This window comes from Tenrec ecaudatus, chromosome 17, assembly GCF_050624435.1.
Source record: "Tenrec ecaudatus isolate mTenEca1 chromosome 17, mTenEca1.hap1, whole genome shotgun sequence".
Taxonomy (NCBI): Eukaryota; Metazoa; Chordata; class Mammalia; order Afrosoricida; family Tenrecidae; genus Tenrec; species Tenrec ecaudatus.
Genome location: NC_134546.1, coordinates 29,952,686 through 29,975,991, shown reverse-complemented (window position 1 = coordinate 29,975,991; position 23,306 = coordinate 29,952,686).

Here is a 23,306-nt window from a genome sequence, read left to right as displayed (position 1 = left end):
ACTGGCATCACAGACGGCCGCCACAGAGTGTGAAAATGGTTGGTTTTTAAGCATTCTTTTCATTGGCTCCTAAGACATGAGACTGGCTGCGAAGCATTGGTTATCCTGCACATTTGTGCCATGGTTAATTCTCTCCCCTGTCCCCTTTTCTTTTTAGTTAATCTAATGTTAGTGAAATTTGTCTCATGTCAAAGGATATTTCAGGGAAATATGTTAAGAAATATATTTAGCGTCTAATACTGTGTCCCATTGGAATTCTTAGTTTTTAGAGAAGTTATGAATCACTGTATTAAGAATTGGATTAGAGTGACAATGAAGCCTTTCTTGAACCACCACATTAAAAGTATCTATTGCTTTACTGCCTTCAGTCCCAGTATTATGTCAGTGCATGTAACGGAAACTTCACGGAAATTACGTGATACCTGATGTTGCTAAGAAAGTGATTCTGAGGTGTACATTTGTCTTGCCTTTTAACATTTATAACCCTTCCCTAAAAGGAAATGCTTATCTGGGCAACTGAACTGCCTTTTTTTGCAGTTTAGCCTTCATGTACATAAAAATGCCATTAATTTAATTGGGGGAGAAATTCCATCCAAAAATGTTGCCTACAGCTTTGAGTTGAATTGAAAGTGTCTACATTGTGTTGCTTTTTTCCTTTTTCTTTTTGTTCCTTTTAAAAAAATCACAGATAGGGCATGTATATGAATTATAAATATATAAATACAATTTTGTATCAAAAGTTTTGTAGTTTCTGGCAAAATCTGGTTCTGTGGTAGGCTAATAAGTACAGTCCCCGTGAAGGAATGTTTGTGGCTCATGTCAGTGTGTGAATGCATAGGCAATTTAAAGTTTTGATAAATTTGTGATATTTATCTTCTGTGAGTATTGCACTCTCACCCCCCAGCCCTCCAAGGGAATTCAATCGGAATGTTTGTTGTGAAACTTTGTCCTCTGTTGCATTTTAAAGTTAATTCCTGTAATTTATTTTCAGTACATAATTAAAAAATTTGTTGTATATATATAAATGAAACCTGTGATTATTTTTTAAGAACTCATTGAAGTGTGTGTGCCACTACATAAACCATATTACTTTATACTGCAAAGAGCATGAACAGGAAGCAGCCAGTGAACCGCTAAGGTATTGCCCCTGGAAGCCGAGCCTACCACAGCTTCAATCTCAATCTCTCTGTCTCTCTCTCTCTCTCGCCCCCTCGCCCCCCTCGCCCCCTCGCCCCCTCCTGATTAGCCTAGGTGTAGCTGGGGTTTTGGGTTATTTTTCCTTTTTATTTTTTAAATGTGGTATATGTAAGGCTAATATCTTTTTGTAATACGTTTTGTAGCCTTTCCAAACACCTATTATTTACAGCACCTAGTTTGGTTTTAAAATGAACATTCAGAAGTTCCTTTGCACGTGTGATATCTTTTTCCCTCCTTCAAATCCTATTTTTCTATGGATTGTTGTATTGTTTCCATCTATATTCAATTGCTTCCAACTCACCTGTTCTTAAACATAAACACTTCACCTCAAGTGTCTCTCTTATTTCTTCTGTCACTCTGTTTTATGAATGCTGTGGACTGTGTATGAATTTTAAACAAGTTTGTTATATAGCAATTCTGAAACGAAAGACTTTATGTAGCTTATTTTCCATTTTAAAACAAAAGAGTTGTGAGATCTAGGCCACTGGATTTCTTAGTATTTCTTGTTGGAAAGAGTCTTTCCCAATGAAGATTACATTATGTAAAGGCTATCAAGAAAGCATTTGGGTTTCAGCTGGAAGACCCTGGCGTTTGTTAAGCAAGAAGAAATAAAAAAGATTAAAGACCAACTCAGTATTGTTGACTCAAATAACTTTGGCGTTAGTGTTCTTTTCCTGTGCCGCGTTCTTGAAAGTGATCTAGATGATTCCTCACGGCCATCGTATCGGTTCTGCCTCCGAGGCCCTGCAGGACTGCCCCTCTGGGTTTCCGAGACTAAATCTTCTAAAGCTTTTTTTACCCACGTTGTGGGTGTGGGGTGTAAACTACTGGTCACTGCATAACCCGCTATGCCACCAGAGCTCCTGTATTACACACATGGGTTTTTACAGTGATGAAAACAACAACCAGACTCACTGCCACCGAGTCCGTGCTGACCCATAGCATAGCACCTGCTCTGGGTGTCTGTGGCTGTAACTAACTGTTCACGGGAGTAGAACACCCAGTCTTGTCCAGTGGAGCTGATTGTGGCTTCGAAATGCCGGCCCTGAGGATCTCAGCCCAATGTATAACCACTATACTTTCAGGACACTGTCCTTGGTGATAACACTTCTTTTTCTGATTAAGATGCAAAACTCACAACCATTTGCTTTTGTGGAAGGAACAATTACATAATTGTGAGCTATTGTTGAGTCTTACCAGTCAGTTTTTCATGAGGATAGCTAGTCATTGTTTCACTATATTGTTATGCTTGTCGAGTTCAGCAGCAACATTTCATGTCCGAGGGCCTGTGAGATCTCTGACCTGGGCTTGCTTTCACTGATGTTCACAGTTGAGCTAGGCAGGCTCGGGACTTCTCCCCTGCTTTAACTTGAAGGCTGCAGGTCTTCATTGCTTTGTTAAGGGTTTTTTTAAAAATGTAAAAAACTGCCAATGAGTCCATTCCACCTCATAGTAAACCTATGTAGGGTTTCTGAGACTACATCTCTATGGGAGCCAACAGCCCCATTTCTCGGAGGGGATGGTGAAATGGAACCAACTGGGTTGTGGTTAACAGCCTGGCACTTCACCCACAGCACACAAGAGCTGCCAGCTCGCTCCTAGGCTTCCCGAGAGAGCTGTTGCACCTGCTGGTGCGGGTTGCTTGGGTGAACGCACACACCCGTTTGATTTCCCGACTTTCTGCCATGACTTGAGTTCCCACACGCAGACTAGAAGTGATCTCTGCGTATTGTGTTTTTCTATTTGCTTAAAAGTTGTGATGACAAAAATTGGCCTGCAGAGCTGACAGCTGTGATTTTTAGCAGCCATCTCCCCAGACCAGGTCTAAACCAATCAAAGCACAGTTACTAGCATGTCTTCTGGAACCTCTCCCATGGAAAGAACTTCACGACACCTGCAGTTGGCTCCTGGGTGAACAAAGCTACAGTGGGGCTTTCTCAAATAAGATGAGTGGCTTAGATCGACTCTTAGTAATTTCTTGGCAGAAGTGGTGGACTCTTGGCATTGAAGCTGAGAGATGGCACTACCCTGACAGACTTTAGGCCAATACAAATTCTGCCTGGTTTGTGATTTCAGCTCTTCAGCGCCAAAGAGCATTTGATGAAAGGTTAGAAGCGGGAGCCACGCAGCCTTGGTTAAAGCTCAGCGAGACGCACATTTCAGTGTGTGCCATCCTCAAAACAGGCTTGCTAGGTAATTGGGAAGTCAGAATGGTCTCCACCCTCTCATACTTCACAACCCAGGACTGCTACACACCGCTGGAGATTTGGATTGGCTTGATAGTTTGGATACAGATGACCAATGTTCCAAACTCACGAGTGCAAGCCCTGTCCAGGTGCATCTGAGGCCTGGGAAAGTGCAGAACATGTTGATACTGGAGCAAGGGGAAAGCTACTCCTATTGTCACTTAAAAAGCAAGTCATGAACCGGCAAGAGGTGAACATTTTCCTGCACTTACGTTAGTTTTTTTTTTTCTCACTTACGTAAGTTTTAGTGGTACGTAATTCACTTTTCACACCATTGAGTCACAGGACGGGTTGTGCTATCAACACATTCCGTTTCAGAACACTTTCTTCTTGTTCCCCCTTCGGCTTTTCTTTCCCACCCCCTTCCAGTATCTCTTCCCATGCCCCTGGGTCGGTGGTTCTCACCCTCCCTAATGCTGCGACCCTTTAATACAGTTCTCATGGTGTGACCACCCCAACCATAAAATTCCCATTGCTACTTCACATTTTGTTACTGTTAAGAATCTGGCAACCCCTGTGAACGGGTTGCTCAACCCTCAAGGGTTTGGGACCCAAACGTTGAGAACCGCTGCCTTAGCACAATGTGGATGGCAGCAGCTGAATGGTCTCCCTTCCCCCATTCTGAGGAACTGACCCCAGCGGAGCTCAGGTCTTCTCTGTCAAAGTTGTTTTTACAATGTGCATGTAAGGGGATAATGCGGTTCGTGGGCACTAGGCAAGCTCTCTACCTGGTTTCTTGGGAGGCCAGGTGAAAGAATACTTGCCCTGAGAGCAGAAGCCTACCTTTGCCATTGGGCAACCTGTATTTTATAGTAGTGGACTCATATGATATTTGTGCTTTTGTGTTTGACTAGCTTAATTCCCCATCATGGTTTTCAGGTTGGCCCATGTCGTGAAGTATTTCATGGTGTCATTGCTGTGTTTGGGGATGCACAATGGTCTATTGTGTGTGTGTCCCAGAGCCTCTAGCGATTCTGCTGTTTGCTATTGTGAACTGTGCCACCATCTGTTTGTGCTTTGTCTCTTCTATGAGTATATGCCCAGCAGAGGTCTTGCTGGGTTATATGGTATTTGTGTTGCCATATTAGTTTAGATAGCATCATTATCGATTTTGACGATGGCTGTACATATTTACCAGCTGTGTATAAGAGTTCCAATTGCTCTGCACCCTCTCCAGCATTTATTGTTCTGTTTGTGGGGTTTTTGGTTTTGTTTTTTTTTTTTTGAACTTGACTATTGCTGAGGTTATAAGGAGATATCTCATTTGTTTTGGTTTGCATTTCCCAGATGGCTAGTGATCATGAGCACTTCCTCTTGTATTAGCCATTCCACAGTTACCCCTTGTGAATTGTCTATTCGTGTCCTTTGTCCACCTTTCAATTGGACTGTGTTTTTCCTATTGAGATGTTGCAGAGTTCTAGATGAGCAATTATTCCCTTATGTCATTTCTAAAGATTCCCACCCCTCCCCCCATCTGTGGGTTCTTGATTTACTCTTTTGATCAAGTCTTTTGATGTGCATAAGTGTTCTATTTTTAATAGGTCTCATTCATATATTTTGTCTTCTACTGTGTGTATGTCTTTTATTTGGTAGTCTTTATGTGCCATGCAAAAGGGCCCGTGAGTTTGTCCCAATTTTCTCATTGATGACCCTTATAGTTCTGGGGTTTACATTTAGATCTCTAATCCATCTTGAAAAGGAGAAAAGATCAAAGTGAATGTCAGAAGAGAATCTGAGTATTGCTCTTAATCGTAGAATAGCTAAGGCAAATGGAATAAATGACCACATCAAAGAGCTGAGCAGAAAGTTTCAAGGTAATGAAATACGCACAGCCTTGGAGTTAGAAAACCAATAAAGAAGAACACGCCCAGCAGATCGGAAACTGAAAGAACTGCTGGAAACAATTCAAGCATCAAGTTGCAACTTTGAAAGATTCTGTTGGGCAAAATAATGAATGACACAGGAAGCGTTCAACGAAGAAGGAAAGAATACACAGCATCACTGTACCAAAAAGAGCTAGTTGACATTGCCCGTTTCCAGAGGGAGCAGATGAGCAAGAACCAATCGTACTGAAAGGAGAAATTCAAGCTGCACCGGAAGCATTAGCCAAAAACAAGGCTCCCAGAGTTAATGGAATGCCAATTGAAATGTTTCAACAAACTGATGAAGCACTAGAAGGACTTGAAGTTTGATAAAAAGTCACTTGGTTAACTTACTGGAAGAGATTATTATTTGTACCCATTCCAGAGAAAGGTGACCCAACAATGCTCAAATTATAGAATAATATTGATATCATATGCAAGTAAAATTTTGCTGAAGATCATACCCCAATGAGTCTAGCTGTACATTGACAGGGACCTGCTAGAGGTCTAGGCTTGATTCAGAAGAGGATGTGGGACAAGGGATATTATTGCTGATGTCAGATGGATCTTGGATGAAAATAGAGGATACCAGGAAAATGTTTACTTGTGTTTCATTAACTATGACATTTGTGTGAATCAGAACAAACTGGATAATCTTGAGAAGAATGGGAACTCTAGAACACTTTATTGTGCTTACATGGAGCCTGTACATGGGTCAAGATGCAGTTATGAGAAGCGAACAAGGGAATACTGCATGGTTTAAAATCTGGAAAGACCAGTTGGGTTAGATATGAAATTAATAATAATTTATATCAAGGGGTCACGAGCGGGGGAAATGGGACGGAGGGTAAAAAGGAGCTGATATCAATGGCAACATGTGTACAAATATGCTTGATATACAATCAATTTATGGCTTGTAATAATTGTAAAAGACCCAATAACAGGATCTTTAGGGAAAAAAATCAGGAAAGGTGTCAGTTGTACTCACATACTTACTCAATCAGTATTCTTTAAAAATAATCAGAAAAGCTGGATTACATGAAGAAGAATGTAGCATCAGGACAGGAGGATGGCTCCCCTCTCCCCAAATAGCTTGCAATATGCAGATTATACAATTTTGCTTGCTGAAAATGAGTGTAAGCACTTGCAGATGAAGATAAAGGATTGTAGCCTTCAATATAGATTACAACTCCCAATATAAAGAAAACCAAAATCCTCACAACTGGACCAATAGATAACATCATGATAAATCGAAGAAGATTGAAGTTGTCAAGGATTTAGTTTTGTTTGAATCCAAGATGAGTGGTCATGGAAGTAGCAAGAGGTCAAAGTTGACTTCATGCTTTGAGTTGGGTAAATCTGCATAAGACCTCTTTAGAGTATTGAAAACAAGAATGTTACTTGGAGGACTAAAGTGACTATCCAAGCCATGATATTTTCAATCACTCATATGCATGTGTAAGTTGGACATTGAATAAGGAAGACTGAAGAGGAATCTATACTGAATTATTGTGCGGATGAAGAATATTGAAAGTACCATGAACTGCCAAAAGACCCAACAAATTTGTCATGGAAGAAGTACACCAAGAATGCCCTGGACTGTGAAGAAAGCTGATGGTGCCCAGCTATCAAAAGATATAGCGTCTGGGGTCTTACAGGCTTAAAGGTAAACAATCAGCCATCTAGCTCAGAAGCAACAAAGCCCACATGGAAGCACACTAGCCTGTGTGATCATGAGGTGTCGAAGGGATCAGGTATCAGGCATCATCAGAACAAAAAAATCATATCATTGTGAATGGGGGAGTATGGAGTGGAGACCCAAAGCCCATCTGTAGGCAATTGGAAATGCCCTTACGGAAGGGTCTCAGGGAAGAGACAAGCCAGCCAGGGTGCAGTGTAGCACCGATGAAACACAACTTTTCTCTAGTTCCTAAATGCTTCCTCCTCCCTCCCCACTATCATGATCCCAATTCTCCCTTACAAATCTGGCTAGACCAGAGGATGTACATTGGTACAGATAGGAACTGGAAATAGAAAATCCAGGCGGCTGATCCCTTCAGGACCAGTGGTGAGAGTGGTGATACTGGGAGAGTGGAGGGAGGGTGGGGTGGAATGGGGGAACTGATTACAAGGATCTACATATAACCTCCTCGGGGGAAGGGACAACAGAAAAGTGGGTGAAGGGAGACGTCAGTGTAAGATATGACAAAATAATTGATGAATTATCAAGGTTTCATTAGGCAGTGGGGAGGGGGAGCGGGGAAGGAGGGGGGGAAATCAGCTGATGCCAGGGGCTTAAGTGGAGAGCGGATGTTTTGAGAATGATGAGGGCAATGAATGTACAAATGTGCTTTACACAATTGATGTATGTATGGATTGTGATAAGAGTTGTATGTGCCCCTAAGGGTTTAAAAAAATAAAAGAATGCGCTATACTTTGGACATGCTATGAGGAGAGATCAGTGCCTAGAAAATGACTTCTTACTTGGTAAAGGACAGGGTTATTGAAAAAGAACACCTTCAATGAGATGAACTGGCACAATGGTAGCAGTAATGGCCTCAAACATAACAATTGTGAGAATGGAGAAGAGCTAGGCAGTCTTGTTCTGTCGTACACAGGGTTACCTAGCTCATCGCACTACTAGGGTTCAATCATGCATATTAATTTTTGCTAGAGATTTATAGCAAGGTTTGTAGCATCTTCTCAACTAGATGTTATGGAGGAGTCTGCGTTTCCTCTAGGAATCTTTCCTACTCTCTGGAGATAGTCTCCAATTTCTCACTCTCTTAAGTATTTCCAACCATCTCATATGCACGTGGAAGCTGGACAATCAAGGAAGATTAAAATAGAATCAATACATTTGAATTATGGTGTTAATGAATATGTTATGGACTACTAAATGAACAAACAAGCACAGCCAGAATGCTTCTTAGGAATGAGGATGGTGAGACTTCATGATGTATGTAGCATTCTATATCAGAGAATGCTTGTCCATGTCTGTACTAACTGATTTCCCTCAGTCTGAAATGCCTCCTTTTTTTTTCCTGCCTGCCTAATGTGGATCTATTTTCTCCATAGTCAAAGAAGTCACACCATTTTGATATATCCCTTGAGTATGATTCTATAGCAATAATCTGTATTACATCTGTTGTCTTTAGTTATGTAATTTTTAGGGTTGTTGTACAGATTTGGATTGTACTGACTCCTCAGGGAAACCCAAGTTTCTTCAGAGCAGGTACATAGGTATTTCAATATTGAAAGGGAAGACCTAACTGACTTCTTTCCATATTCAACAAACTTATCTCTGATGAAGATATCTGCCATCCTGTCCTTACCTATACTAGTTCTTGGGTAACGAAGGGTGGTCGTGGGAGGTTATTTAGGAGTTTCATGGGGGAGAGGAATGAAAGACGACAGAAATCTCTGGTTTCTCAATAAGTTTTCACTTTGGAAATGCATGATTTTTTTCTTTTTTTAAACCAAGTGGTTTCTAGAAACTTTCTAAACTTTTTTTTTTAGTCATTTTATTAGGGGATCGTACAACTCATCACAATTCATACATGCATTCATTGTGTCAAGCACATTTATATGTTTGTTGCCATCATCCTCAAAACATTTGCTTTCTACTTGAGCCCTTGGTATCAGCTCCCCATTTTCCCCTCCATTCCCAGTCCCCTCCCTTACAAACCTTTGGTAATTTGTAAATACTTCTTTTGTCATGTCTTACACTGTTCTACGTCTCCCTCCACCCACTTTTCTGTTGTCCATCATCCAGGGAGGGGGTTATATGTAGATCCTTGTGATCTGTTCCCCCTTTCTACCCTACATTTCTCTTCCCCTCCTGGTATCACTACTCTCATTATTGGTTTTGAGGGGTTTTTCTGTCCTGGATTCCCTGTGTTTCTGTTGTTATCTGCACCTGTGTACATCCTCTGGTCTAGCCAGACTTGTAAGGTAGAATTGGGGTCATGACAGTGGGGGTGGGGAAGGAAGCATTAGAGAACTAGAGGAAAGTTGTATGTTTCATCGTTGCTTATACTGCACCCCGACTGGCTTGTCTCTTCCCTGCAACCCTTCTGTAAGGGAGAGTCCAGTTGCCTACAGATGGGCTTTGGGTCTACACTCTGCACTCCCCATCACTCACAATTATGATTTTTTTTTGTTCTGATGATGTCTGATACCTGATCCCATCGACACCTCATGATCACACAGGCTGGTGTGCTTCTTCCATGTGGGCTTTGTTGCTTCTCAGCTAGATAGTTGCTTGTTTATCTTCAAGCGTTTAAGACCCCAGATGCTATATCTTTTGATAGCTGGTCATCATCAGCTCTCTTTACCACATTTGCTTAGGCACCCATTTGCCTTAAGTGATCATGTCAGGAAGGTGAGCATCTTGGAATACCAGTTTAATAGAACAAAGTGTTCTTGCATTGAGGGAATACTTGAGTAGAGGCCCAATGTCCATCTGCTACCTTAATACGAAACCTATAAATGTATGCACATAGATCTATTTACCCATTGTCATATAAAAATATATGTACATATGTACATGCCTGTATTTAGACCTCTATAAATGCCCTTTGCCTCCTAGGTCTTTCATCTATTTCCTTTTATTTTCCTCTTGTCCCACCATCATGCTCAGCCTTCACCTAAACTCTTGTCAACACCATTTTGAAAATCTACCCATTTTGCTTATCCTTAACTCTACCTATTATAACAGTATTATTGGCTCAGTACACTGAAGGATTAGAGGACACCTGAGTTTACGTGGCTGACCATGCCATGTTCAATTGGCACCCATTCCTTTTTGAATATGTCTCATGAGAGCATAGGAAGGTTTTTGGCTTAGGCTTGTAGACTCTCAGTACTATGCACACATGCCTATGTAAGGAGGCAGCTCATTTTGGAGTGTCTACTATAGTCTATGGGTATTATGCTACATATGGGGACACAGTGGTGAAGCTCATGCACAATTCCTTTTACCATGGTCTTTAATTTTAAGTAAAATATGTTTGATGCCAACATACACCAAATATGGCCCTATCTCCAGCTCTAAATTAAGAAACCCTGTCATTTACTTAGCATACAGCAGGGGGCAGATAAAGACCATCTTTCAAACTCAGCTGTGGCAACAGTGCATTTCCAGTGTAGTGGATTAGTTCTGCTTCTGAAGAAAGCTCACTGCTTATCTGACTTTGAAGATCCTTGGTGTCCAGCAGGAGCAAAGCCAAACTGCAAGGGCATTTCATCTTTCAGAGTATTTTTTTCTGCAATCGTTGCTAGGGGAACTTGCTAAGTCAATACATTTTCTGAATCTTAAAAACAAATACAAACACCGCCCCCCGCCCCAAGACTGTTAAATGAATATTCCACATATATTAAGTTTTGTTTAGATGTTGACTTAAATTCACCCACTGCAGCATTTTTAATGTTGCTAAGAGGATGAATAAAAAGCCTAACACATCTCATTAGCAACTCTTGTCTCGATGTCTGCAGCAGTACACCTTCTTAAATTCTTAGTCTTTGATAATTGAATCAGGGGACACTTTCAGAGATACGGAGAAAGCAAATGCATAGATGTGTGTGTTGCATGTTATCACGAGAATCATGCCAGTGTGGTAGTTGGCATGGCACGAGATAGGAAAGGACCAGGGACCCTCAAATTTGGGGCTTTGAAAATGCTGTCCAATATGGTAAGTGGATCAAAGTCCCTGGATGTGCAAATAGTTACTGTGCCCCGCTGCTTACTGAAAATGTAGATTGAAGTCTACTTGGAGGTAGCTCAGAAGAAAGGTTTGGTGAGCTACTTAATAAAAATCAGACATGGTGCTATATATGTTCTTAAAAACCAACAAACCAGAACCCCCTAAGACCAGCAGTTCTCAACTGTGGGCTGTGACCCCTTTGGAGTTCAGATGACCTTTTCACAGGGGTGTCGCCCGATTCATAACAGTAGCAAACGTACAGTGATGAAGTAGCAACGAAAATAATTTTATGGTGGGGGGGGCGATCACCACACATGAGGACCTGTGTGAAAGGTTTGTGGCATGAGGCAGATGGAGCACCGCTGCCCTCAGACCTCTGGAGCACAGTTGTACTCTGGCATGCAAGGTGTTTCCATTGACTTGGACAGATTTGATGACAAGTGGAATCCAAATTCATTCCCATTCCTCTGACTCCAAAGGGGGCCCTTATTTGTTAAACTCTATATTTTCTTACTAATACGTTAGAATTCGATTATATTTAAAATATTAGTTCAATTTTATCGTGCTACAGCCATGCTTGTTTAAAAAAGACAAAACAACCCCTTTTTACTGCGAATTAGGTGAACCTTTAACAGAGCAGATAAATCCGTTTTACATTCAACAGTTCATACACACTTTATTTCAGCTCATCCTTTCAATGTACCATCCTTTATCCCACTTCCTCCTCGTGCTTCTTATTCCCATTCCTCCTCTTTTCTAATCCTCTGAATGTGTCCTTGGGTAAATGCTTTCCTTTTGGTCTTAAAGGGTTGATTATTCTCATGTGATGAGTTCATTTGTTAGTCTGGGTACTGTAGGGAAACAAATCCACTGAAACTCATGTATAAGAGAGGATTTACTATAAAGGTTAAGTGCACATCAAGAAAACATCCCAATCCAGTGCTGCCCAAGCCCACAAGTCCAACATTAGCCTATATGTTCGACACCAATCCACAAGGTCCTCCTCCATCTCACAAAACACATGTAATGATGCCGACTGCAGGAGGAAAGCTGAGTCAGTGAATGTGTAAGCATCTCAGTGCTGGCAGGGGTCTCCAAATGGCTGCTCCAGCATCCAGGGCTGCATGGGGGTAGGTCCATGCAGCTTCTCAGAGATGTCTTGCAGGAAGTGAAGCCTTGCCAATTGAAGCAGGGAACTGGCTAAGGCAGCTGCACCCCGGTCAGACCATCAGAAAGCAAGAGACCCGAGAACTAGAAAGGTGAAGCTCACTGAGCCATTTATCCCTCTGCTCTTCAATTAACCCCACATGTGTTTATTGGCCAGGTTGGCACAGTAAACTAACTACCTCAGTTCAGTTTCAGATTAAAGGATAAGGGTTGTAGGCTTGAGGTGGGTGGGAAGGGGTCCCACTGGTCTCTAGTCAACCACTAAGCCTGGTTTCCATAGATATTCATGGGTACACTCCTACTGTTCCATAATTGTTTAGCCTGGGCTTCCATCCAAAGGAGCCTTGGTGGCACAGTGGTTACATGTTTGGTTTTGATCAGCAAGGTCTGCAGTTTGAAACCACCAGCCACTTCGTGGAAAAAAGACGAGGCTTTGTACTCCCGTTAATGGGCAGTTCTGCTCTATAGGGTCACTGTGAGTCAGCATCAAGTCAATGGCAGTGAGAGAGAGACCTACCCAAGGATGTACTAGTAGATCACTGTTATTGCAGGATATTGTGTATAACAGAATTTGCCTCTGTTGCCTTTAATTCTTGCAAACCTCAAACCTCCCAGTTTGTTGTACTGTGGTGATAGAAGCAATGTCACTGAAACCTCAAATCTTAGCGGGATCACACAAGGTGAACAGGTTTCAACAGCGCTTTCAAAATAATACCAGACCATGAAGAAGAAATAGTCAATCCATTTATGAGAGTAGCCAAAGCAAATGAAAGAAATGGTGATGTAAAAAGGTTGACCAGAAACTTTTCAAAGGCAGCTCAAGAGACAAAGTATGCTAATGAAATGTGCAAACACCCGGGGTTAGAATACCAAAAAGGAGGAACACACACGTGTCTTCAGCTCAAGGAACTAAAGGGAAAATTTCAAGTCTTGAGATGCAATGTTGAAAGATTCTTTGGGTGAAATATTAAATGATTCAGGAAGAATCAAAAGAAGATGGAAAGAATACAGAGCCACTGTACCACAAATAACCAGTCAACATTAAACCATTTCAAGAGATGGCTTATGATTAAAAACCCAAGTTATTGAAGGAAGAAGTTCAAGCTTTACTGAAGGCATCAACCAAAAATAAGGTTGCCGAGTTTTATGGAATCCCAATCAAAGTGCTTCAGCAAGTGGAGGAAGCACTAGAAGCATTCACTCGCCTATGCTAAGAAGGTTGGAAGACAACGACCTCGTCAAATGAATGGAAGAGATCAATTCTTATATCCATTCCAAAGAAAAGTGACCCAAGATAGTGCAGAAATTATAGAATAACAACATTAATATCCCTTGCAAGTAAAGTTTTGCTGGAAATCATCCAACAGTGTCATAGGAGTACATCAGCAGGGAGTTGCAGAAAATCAGGTAGGATTCAGAAGAGGACACGGCACAAGTGTTGTCATTGCTGAGGTCAGCTGGATCTCGGCTGAAATTAGCGAACACCAAGAAATGTTTAGTTGCGTTTCATTGGCTGTGTACAGGCATTTGACTGTGTGGCTCATAACAAATGGTGGATAAAAGAATGGAAATACCAGAACACTTCATTATGTTTATACCAAACCTGTACATGGAGCAAGAGTCCATCATTAGAAAAGAGCAGGGGGATACTGTGTGGTTTAAAGTCAGGAAAGGTGTGTCCTCTCCCCATACTTAACTCAATATGTATGTTGATCAAATAATCAGAGAAGCTGGATTATATGAAGAAGAATAAAGCATCAGGATTGGCGGAAGGTTTTTAAACAGCCTGAGATAGAGGACACAACCTTACTTGCTGGAAGTGAAGAAGACATGAAGCATTTGCTGATGAAGTTAATGGATCACAGCCTTAAATATGGATTATAACTCAATGTAAAGAAAGCGAAGCTAAAATCTTCATAACTGGATCAATAGCTAATATAATAATAAATGGAGAAAAGATAGAAGCTGTCAAGGATTTCATCTTGCTTGGCTCCACAATCAATGCTTATGGAAGCAGCAGTCAAGAGATCAACTGCTGCATTGCATTGGGTACATTTTGCTTCTTTCGTGTTAAAGAGCAAAGACATCACTTTGAGGACCAAGGTGCACCTGACTCAGCCATGGTATTTTCAATCACTTCATATGCATGTGCAGGTTGGACATGGAGTAAGGAAGACTGAGAAGAATCAATGCATTTAAATTATCATGCTGGCAAAGAATATGTCTGTACCATGGACTGCCAAAAGAACAAACAAATCTGTCTTAAGAGGAAGTACAGCCAGAATGCTCCTTAGAAGTCCAGATAGTGAGACGCGTCTCACATACTTTGGACATGTTATCAGGAGAGAGAACATGTCACTGGAAAAGGACATTATGAATGGTGAGATCAAAGGGCACTGAAAAAGAGGAAGACTCAAGGAGATAGATTACTAAATGACCGCAACAATGGGCTCAAATCTAGCAGGAATTGTGAGGATTATGCAGGACGGGGCAGTGCTTGTTCTGTTGTACATTTGGGGTGCTGTGTTTTGAAACAGATCCAAAGGCACCTAAGCACAGTAGCATCCATTAATGACTCACCCTTTTTTTCTTCTAAATTGGCGACTATTCAAGAATGTCTGTTTTGTGTGAAAACCTTTTCCTGACTTTTTTTTATAAGAGGGCTCTCAGGCAATATTTGTCATTTTGTGATCGGCTCACTTCACTCAATACTTCTAGGTTTATCTGTGTTATAGTCTTTTACAGACACATCACTATTCTTTAATGTTGCCTAGATTCCATTGTGCATATATATCAAAGTTTATTTATCTACTCTCATGGATGGGTAGGAAGGTTATTTTTTGCTATAGTGAACAGCACTGTGATGAATATGGGTGCACATCTGTCTATCAAACCAGTACATCGTGTTACCCCCCCCCCCCACTATTTTGAATTTTGATACACATTTTCTCCCAGTTTGTTCACGATTTTCTATTATGACCCCAATCAGAATGTTTAGCAGTGTTGTCATTGTTAGGTGCCATCGAGTCGGTTCTGACTCACAGCGACCCTCTGTGCAACGGACCCTCTGCACAACGGAAGGAAACCCTGCCAGGTCCTGCATCGTCTTCAACATTGCTCCTAGGTTTGAGCCCATTGTTGCAGCCCCTGCGTTCCCCCATCTTGTTGAGGGCTTTCCTCTTTTTGCTGCCCCTCCACCATTTACCACCATGCCCCTCCACCAAGGATGTGGTCCTTCTACAAGGACTGATTTGACACTAGGCTCAAAGTACTTGACACAAAGTCTTTCCACCCTTGTCTTCAGGAGCACTCTGGCAGTGGTCACCAGGTCTTAGGCTAGTGGAGGCTGTGGTCCATATGGGACATTAGTCCTTTGGACCAATTATTTTTTTGAGTCTTTGATTTTCTTCACGTTCCTCTGCTTCAGACAAGAAGAGACAGATAGTGTCTGTCATCTTAGATGCCCATTTCCAAGCTTTACAAACACAGTCTCTACTCACGCAAGTTGGCTATAGATCATGTTCTTTGTGGACAATTACCTAGACGTTCTGCAAGACTACGGTCCTAAACCACTAAGCCCAGAGCCTCTATCCATCAAGTATTTGGTCATGGTTGAAGATGTTTTCATACCTTTTCCTGCTGTCTGCTCCACTACACAAGGATATATTTGCAGCACACATTACAGATATGTACATAGAAAAATAGTAGAACTCTGATACTCGACTGCATCAGTACTCGACATAACAGGGTTTCGATAAGAAATGATGAGAAAATTTTCATCGGAGCTCAAACAAAAAACATCGGAGTCCAACCCAACGCATGTGAATTTTGTAAACAAAAGCAGTTCGTGTTTCAGTCACTCGGCGTTAATTGGCATTGTTAGTACACGTTGTTTAAACTGTTTGCAGCTGTGTTCCAAGCGTTTTGTTATAATTTTCTTAGTTTTTGTGGCTTTTTGTACTGCTTTTAGATTAAAATAAACCCATAGTTCCTAAAAAAAGAGTTTTTTAAAAAAAGAATAAAAAAAAAAAGAATCATCATGATAAAGAACCAATTAACTGTGTTATCAATATTGTTCATGATATAGTATGCCCTTTTACAAAAGAGGATACGCCAACAGCAGAACACATTAGACAGATTTTTTTTTTTTATATAGAAAGCCAGCCAGGTTCTAGAGAAAAAAACAAAGAAGGGGAAAAAAACAAACCTCCTGAAAAGTGGCTACCAGTTGATTTTATGGAAGGGACTCCCTTCCAAACAATGACTCTCTCTCCATCCCTCCTCTCCACATCCGTGTCCACAGATCCAGGTCCTCAACAGGTTCAAGGTATGGGCCATACTATAGTTGTTTTTTTTAAAAAAAACTTTAATCTTGTGTTGCTTATTTAAATTTTATGATTTAACTCTGAACTTATTTACTTTGAACTTTCTGTGCCATGTTTTGTGTAAAAAGGCAAGGTTAGGGTGATCGAGAACGGCTTAATCTGTTTTCAGTTATTTCTTTTGGGAAAAATGGATTCGGAACTCGACAGCATCGCATCTTGGCGCTCCTTCTAGACTGGATTAGCGTCGAGGGCCGGTTCTGCTGTAGTGCTACAATGACCACGGTCATGAAGTCAAGTTTCAGAGCTGAAATTTACGATGAAATAGTTTTATCTGATAAAATTTAATTTTGTTGATTTGCCCACGATTTCACTTAATCAAAATAATTTGTGACTGTAATTTTCACATGATAACTTTCTCAAATTTTAGTCATCTGAAACTTTCTTTTCAATTGAAGATTATGAAATTATAGCTATGTGGAGAAATTTTCTTTTTTCTCAGAAGACACATGCTAAGGTTGACACATGTTGATGGCTCCCTGCCAGGTCACACCTGAGTTGGCTGTGTAGTCGAGATTCAGATTTAGATTCAGATCTCAGGCATTCTCTTCTAGCTGTAGTTTCTCCAGTATGACAGTAAGTAGGCAAAGGACAGGGCTAGAGAGAGCACCTGTGACATTATCCCAGAGGTGTTTCGTGTTGGCAAAAATGATGACATGAACATTCTTTAGGTGAAATTATTTAGCGATTTACACATTCACCAAACAGTACTATGGTTTTGTTCTCGGTCAGTTGTTTTATTTACACGGGTACTTGGAAGACTCCGAGAGCTCTGCATTGTCATTAAGATGCACAGTGAAGATGATGGAGCACGGTCCTAGAGAAGGAGCCACAGAGGCTGGGTCTACTCCGCCTTTACCAACCACGCAATCATTTCGTGTTTAATGAGCAGCCCTGGTGAGGTCATGGATTACCCTTTGAGTTCTAGCAAGGTGAGCAGTTTGAACTGAAGAGCTACTCTTTGGGAGAAAGATGAGACTTTCTGTTCCCCAAATATGTACAGCCTCAGGCACGTGAAAGAGGTAGTTCTATTCTGCCTTATGTGGTCACTGTGAGTTAGAATTGACTTGGTGACAGTGAGGTTTTTGTGTGTGGGGGACGGGTCTTGTATCCAACACAGGAGGTACATAGTTTCTTTCTTTCTTTTCCCCCCTGTAGTTTCTGTAACTGTGGAATTGTGCTTCCATTGTTGTGACCTTCCCCTAACCTATGAATTTAGCTGCTCTCTCTATAAAAGATGCATCTACTCTATAAAAAGATACACCTTCACTGCTTCCTCTTAGCACTTTTTTAAGGACTTACCATGTGGCCTCCCAAGTATTAAACGAACCTCTGCTAGGCTTTGAACATTTGCTAATAGAGATTTTATACCAGGTAGACTTGGGCTCAAAGTGCACCTAAATTGAGCATATTATTTACTCTCTGTCTCTTTACTTCATAAAACAAGTGAGGGGGGGGGCGGTGGCGGGGGTGGGGAGGAAGCATTAAAGCACTATAGGAAAGTTGTATGCTTCATCGTTGCTATACTGCACCCTGACTGGCTCCCCTCCTCCCCGCAACCCTTATGTAAGGGGGTGTCCAGTTGCCTACAGATGGGCTTTGGGTCTCCACTCTGCACTCCCCTTCATTTACAATCATGTAATTTTTTGTTCTTTGATGCCTAATACCTGATCCGATGGACACTGTGATCACACGGGCTGGTGTGCTTCTTCCATGTAGGCTTTGTTGCTTCCCTGCACAATGGCTGCTTGTTTACCTTCAAGCATTTAAGACCCCAGATGCTATATCTTTTGATAGCAAGGCACCATCAGCTTTCTTCACCACATTTGCTTATGCACCCATTTGTCTTCAGCGATCATGTCGGGAAGGTGAGCATCATGGAATGCCATGTTATTAGAATAAAGTGTTCTTACATTGAGGGAGTACTTGAGTAGAGGCCCAATGCCACATCTTTATCCCTGGGAGCAGCTGGTGGTTCCAGTGCTATCAGAACTTCTTATCTAATGCTAACATATCTGTTTTTGTCGCACTTTAGGAACCTAGCTCTCTCCACTGGGAACACAAGCTCTAGAGAAGGATTTTTCCTCTGTTGTCTGTGGAGAAAAATCCTTGTTTCTTTAGCTTCTGCTTCCTGTTTCCTGATATCTCTGTGTGCTTTGCCATCTATTTACTTTACCCTGTCTCTAGCTCCTGTGCGTGTGTGCTTTGATAACAATTTTCTATGGCCAGTTATATTGGGATTAGCATTTCATGTCATCAATCTTATATTCAACGTTTTAAACCACAAATCAATGCCCCAGACAGTTTACCTTTCCATCACTCCTGGATTTCTTTAACTTCTCTAATGGACTACCATCTTCCATTTCATCCAAGTTACTCAATGTAGAATCGAGTCTAATTCTTTCTCTTTCCTCTCTCCTGACCTACAGTCTCCAAAGGCTGTTCCTTTCGGTGTGAAAGTCTTCATCTTCTGCCACCCCCACCCCAGATTGTTGTTGTTGTTGTTGTTAGGTGCCGTGGAATCTGTTTCCATTCATATCAATACTATGCACAGCAGAACAAAATACCACCTGGCCTTGCTCCATTCTCAGGATTATTTGTATGTTTGAGCCCATTGTTGCAGTCACTGTTTTAATCCATCTTGTCAAGGGCCTCTTTTTCACAGCCCCTCTACTTTACCAAACATGATATCTTCCTCCAGGGACTGGTCTCTCCTGCTAACATGTCCCAAGTATGTGAGACAAAAATCTCACCTTCCGTGCCTCTTAGAAGTGTGCTGGCTATACTTCCCTGACAGATTTATTCGTTCTTTGGGCAGTCTATGGCGCTTTCAATATTCTGCACCAGCACCACAATTTAATGCATTGATTCTTCTTCAATTTTCCTTACTCAATGCATGTTCATTCATTGCATTCAATTTTCACATGCATATAAGCTGATTTAAAAACCATGGCTTGGGTCAGGCGCGCTTAGTCCTCAAAGTAACCTCCTTACTTTTCAAAACGTTAAAGAGGGCTTGTGCAGCAGATTTACCCACTGCAATGCATTGTTTGGTTTCTTGATTGATGAGCTCCTGAGTATTGATTTTGGTGGGCTCAAGCAAGACCGAATCCTGGATGACATCAATCTTTTCTTCTATTGGCCCAGGTGTGAGTGTTGTGGTTTCCTCTACAGATTGAATAAGAACGGTGAGAAGATACAACTCTGAAGCAAACCTTTCTTGATTTTAACCATGCCGTATTCCCTTGCTGTTTGCATAACTGCCTTTTGATCCATGTACAGGTTCGGCATGGGCACAGTGAGATGTTCTGAAATTCCCATTCTTCTCAAGGCTCTCCATGGTTTGTTATGATCCACATAGTTGAATCCCCTTGCATAGTCAAGAAAACACAAGTAAACATCTTTTTAGTATTCCCTGCTTTTAGCCAAGATCCATCTGGTACCAGCAATAATATCCCTTGTTCTAAGTTCTCTTCTGAATCCAGCCTGAACTTCTGGCAGCTCCCTATCAATGTACTGCTGCAACTGTTGTTAGATGATCTTCAGCAACATTTTACTTGCACGTGATGTCAATGATATTGCTCTATAATTTGAGAATTCGGTTTGGTGACCTTTCTTTGGGAATGGGTACACATATGAATTGCTTATCGTCAGATGACCAAATAGGCGTCTACCAAATTTCCTGGCATAGATGAGTGAAAGCTTTCAGTGATTGCTTCAATAGCTTGTTGAAACATTTCAATTAGAATTCCATCAATTCTCACAGCCTTGTTTTTGGCTAATGCTTTCAGCGCAGCTTGGACTTCTTCCTTCAGTATTGTTGGTTCTTGCTTATATACTACTTCTTGAAATGGTTGAATGTCAACTAGATCTTTTTGGTACAGTGATTCTGTGTATACTTTCCATCTTCTCTTATGCTTTCTGCATCATTTAATCTTTTGCCCACAAAATCTTTCAATATTGCATCACTCCTGTGTCATTCAATATTTTGTCCATAGAATCTTTCAATATTGCAGCTCAAAAATTGATTTTTTTCTTTAATTCTTTCAGTTTAATATTTGCTGAGCAGGTTCTTCCTTTTTGGTTTTCTAACTCTAGGTCTTTGCACATCTCATTATATTTTGTTTTGTCTTCTCAAGCGGTGAGGTAGTTAAGGTTTATTGTGCCAACCTGGCCAATAAACACATGTGGGATTAATTGAAGGGCAGAGAGTTAAATGGCTTGGTGAGCCTCACCTTTCTGGTTCTCTGGTTTCTTGTTCTCTGATGGTCAGACCAATGTGTGACTGCCTTAGCTGGCAAGACTCATTTTCTGCAAGACATCCCCAAGGAGAAGCCACATGGACCTACCCCAATGCAGCCTTGGGTGCTGGAGCATCTGCGTGGAGACCCCTGCCAGTGCTGAGATGCTTACACGTTAACTGATTTGGCTTTCCTCCTGCAGTCAGCACCATTGTGGTGTGTTTTGTGAGATTGAGGACTATGTAGATTGGCGTCGGACATATGAGCTAATGTTGGACTTGTGGGCTTGGACAACACTGAGTTGGGATGCGTTCTTAATGTACACTTAAATATAAAACTCTCTCATATACATGTAGATATGAGTTTCTGTGGATCTGTTTCTCCAGTCTACCTAGACTAACACAAGCTGCCTTTTGTAATTTTCTGGTCCACACTTTTTACATCATCATTTCTTCCAGTTGCCCTGGAAACCACAGGCAACCACCAAACTAAACCAAACTCACTGTCTTCAAATCAACGCTAACTCATGATGACCCTAGAGGCCAGAGTCGAACTGCCCTAGGGAGTTCCAGAGACTGTAACTCTTTACAGGAGCCAACCGCCCGTCTTTCTCCCTCAGAGCAGCTGGCGATTCGCCTGCTACAGCACCAACATGTTGGGGTCTCCTGGTTCCTGGACCAGTGCTCACTCTTTTCAGCATGTGGTAAACCCTCTCCACTCAGTATGTACTTGTGATACCTTGACTGAAACTCATCCACTGAAAGACATGTTTAGAAACATGACTTGATTATCACCTCAACATTTGTTGTGGCCACATTCAAGACAGCTTGAAATCCTTCAAGGCGAAGGAGACCGGTAGAAGGGGAAGATCAGGAGGAGGAGTTAAGGACTTGTTATCATTTTTCCTGGGGATGGAGAAACTGGGACTCAGAAGGCTAGTTCATGTGACAGTGTTGTCTGACTCATAGTGGGGAAAAGAAAAATATGTCAAGGAAGAAATCACTTAGTCCCTCACTTAGCAAATCCTTCGTGTTCAAAGGTCATACAAAAGGCAGGGCAGATCCTCTTACTGTTGCAGGTCTTCTGTAGTACAATCCTCAGAACTTGAGATTCTACCACAAGCAGACCCACCTGTGAAGATACCATTGCGTGAGTGTCCCCAGGTGACAGAAACAGCCCCAGGTCAGGGACATGAATTGGTCTAGGGAAAGGGCTTGGGAGGAAGTCAGGGCAGGTGGACATTTTACCATTCTTTCCCTTGCCCTTCCCCAGAGGCTTTCCCACTTTTCTGCTGCCAGATAAGAGGTGTGGGCCAAGCCAGGTGGACACTAGTCACGTAGAATCACACGGTTCTTAGAGTGTCCACTCATCACATTTCCTACTAGGAGGAGAAATACCAGTTTCTTGAGAGTCAGCTCAGCGCATCTCTTGCTCTTGCCTTCATTTTCTTGAGGCATGGGATCACTTTTTTGTTATGACAGAAATACAGTAGAAATAAAGAAAATATTTAAGAAAATGAATGCTGGGGATATGATGATGAATAGCAACTGGCACTGGGCTTCAGTGTTGGGAAGACAATAGGATTGGGGAGACCCAGAAGAAGGTATCCACTTCTCATTGCTGGCCTCTGGTTGTCATGGGGTGTCGAGTATTTCACTTTTTCTAATTCTAAGGAAAAGCTTGGAATTGGAATCAGAAAATGTTCTGATTTTAAACTGTTGGTAAATTTCGCCAAAGTACAAAGTGTAACCAAGAAAATGCAATTGGGTTTGAGGTTAATCAATTTATGACTTCCGAGCTACTTAACTCTTGAAAAGAAATTGCTTCTAGACATTTTTCAGCTCTTGATATTTAGCTTTCAGTATTCTTCCTTGAAATCCTAATCATGAGAAAACATCAAGCAGACAAATCCAAATGGAGAGGCTTTCTACCAGGCCTCTGGCCAGTACCCTCTAAAGCATCAAGATTGTGATAAATAAGGGAAGTTGAGAAGCTGTCACAGTTTGGAAGGCTCAGGAGACATGGGGACTAAATACTCTGAGGGATCTGGAGAGGGAACTTGGAACAATAAAAGGGCCAGTAGTGGAAAAACTGGTGAAATCTGAATCAAGTCTCAGAGCTTAGCCAATGATAATGCGTCAGTGTTCATTTCTGTTTGGACAAATGTACCATGGTTATGCAAGATGTCAACATAACAGTGGAAACAGAATGACGCTTATATGGGAAATCTCTGTACTAACTTTGCAACTTTCCTGTTAGCTTAACTTTCTTTTCTTTCTTTAAAAAAATCATTTTATTGGGAGCTCTTATAGATATCATAACATTCTACAGTTCAATCACATCAAGCAATATTGAACAATTGCTACCACAATCTATTTCAGATCATTTTCTTTCTTCTTGAACTCCCTGATATTAGATCCCCTTTATCCCCTCACTCCTCACCCTACCTCCCAGGAACACTTATTATTATCTTTTTTGCCAAATCTTACACCATTTAATATATCCA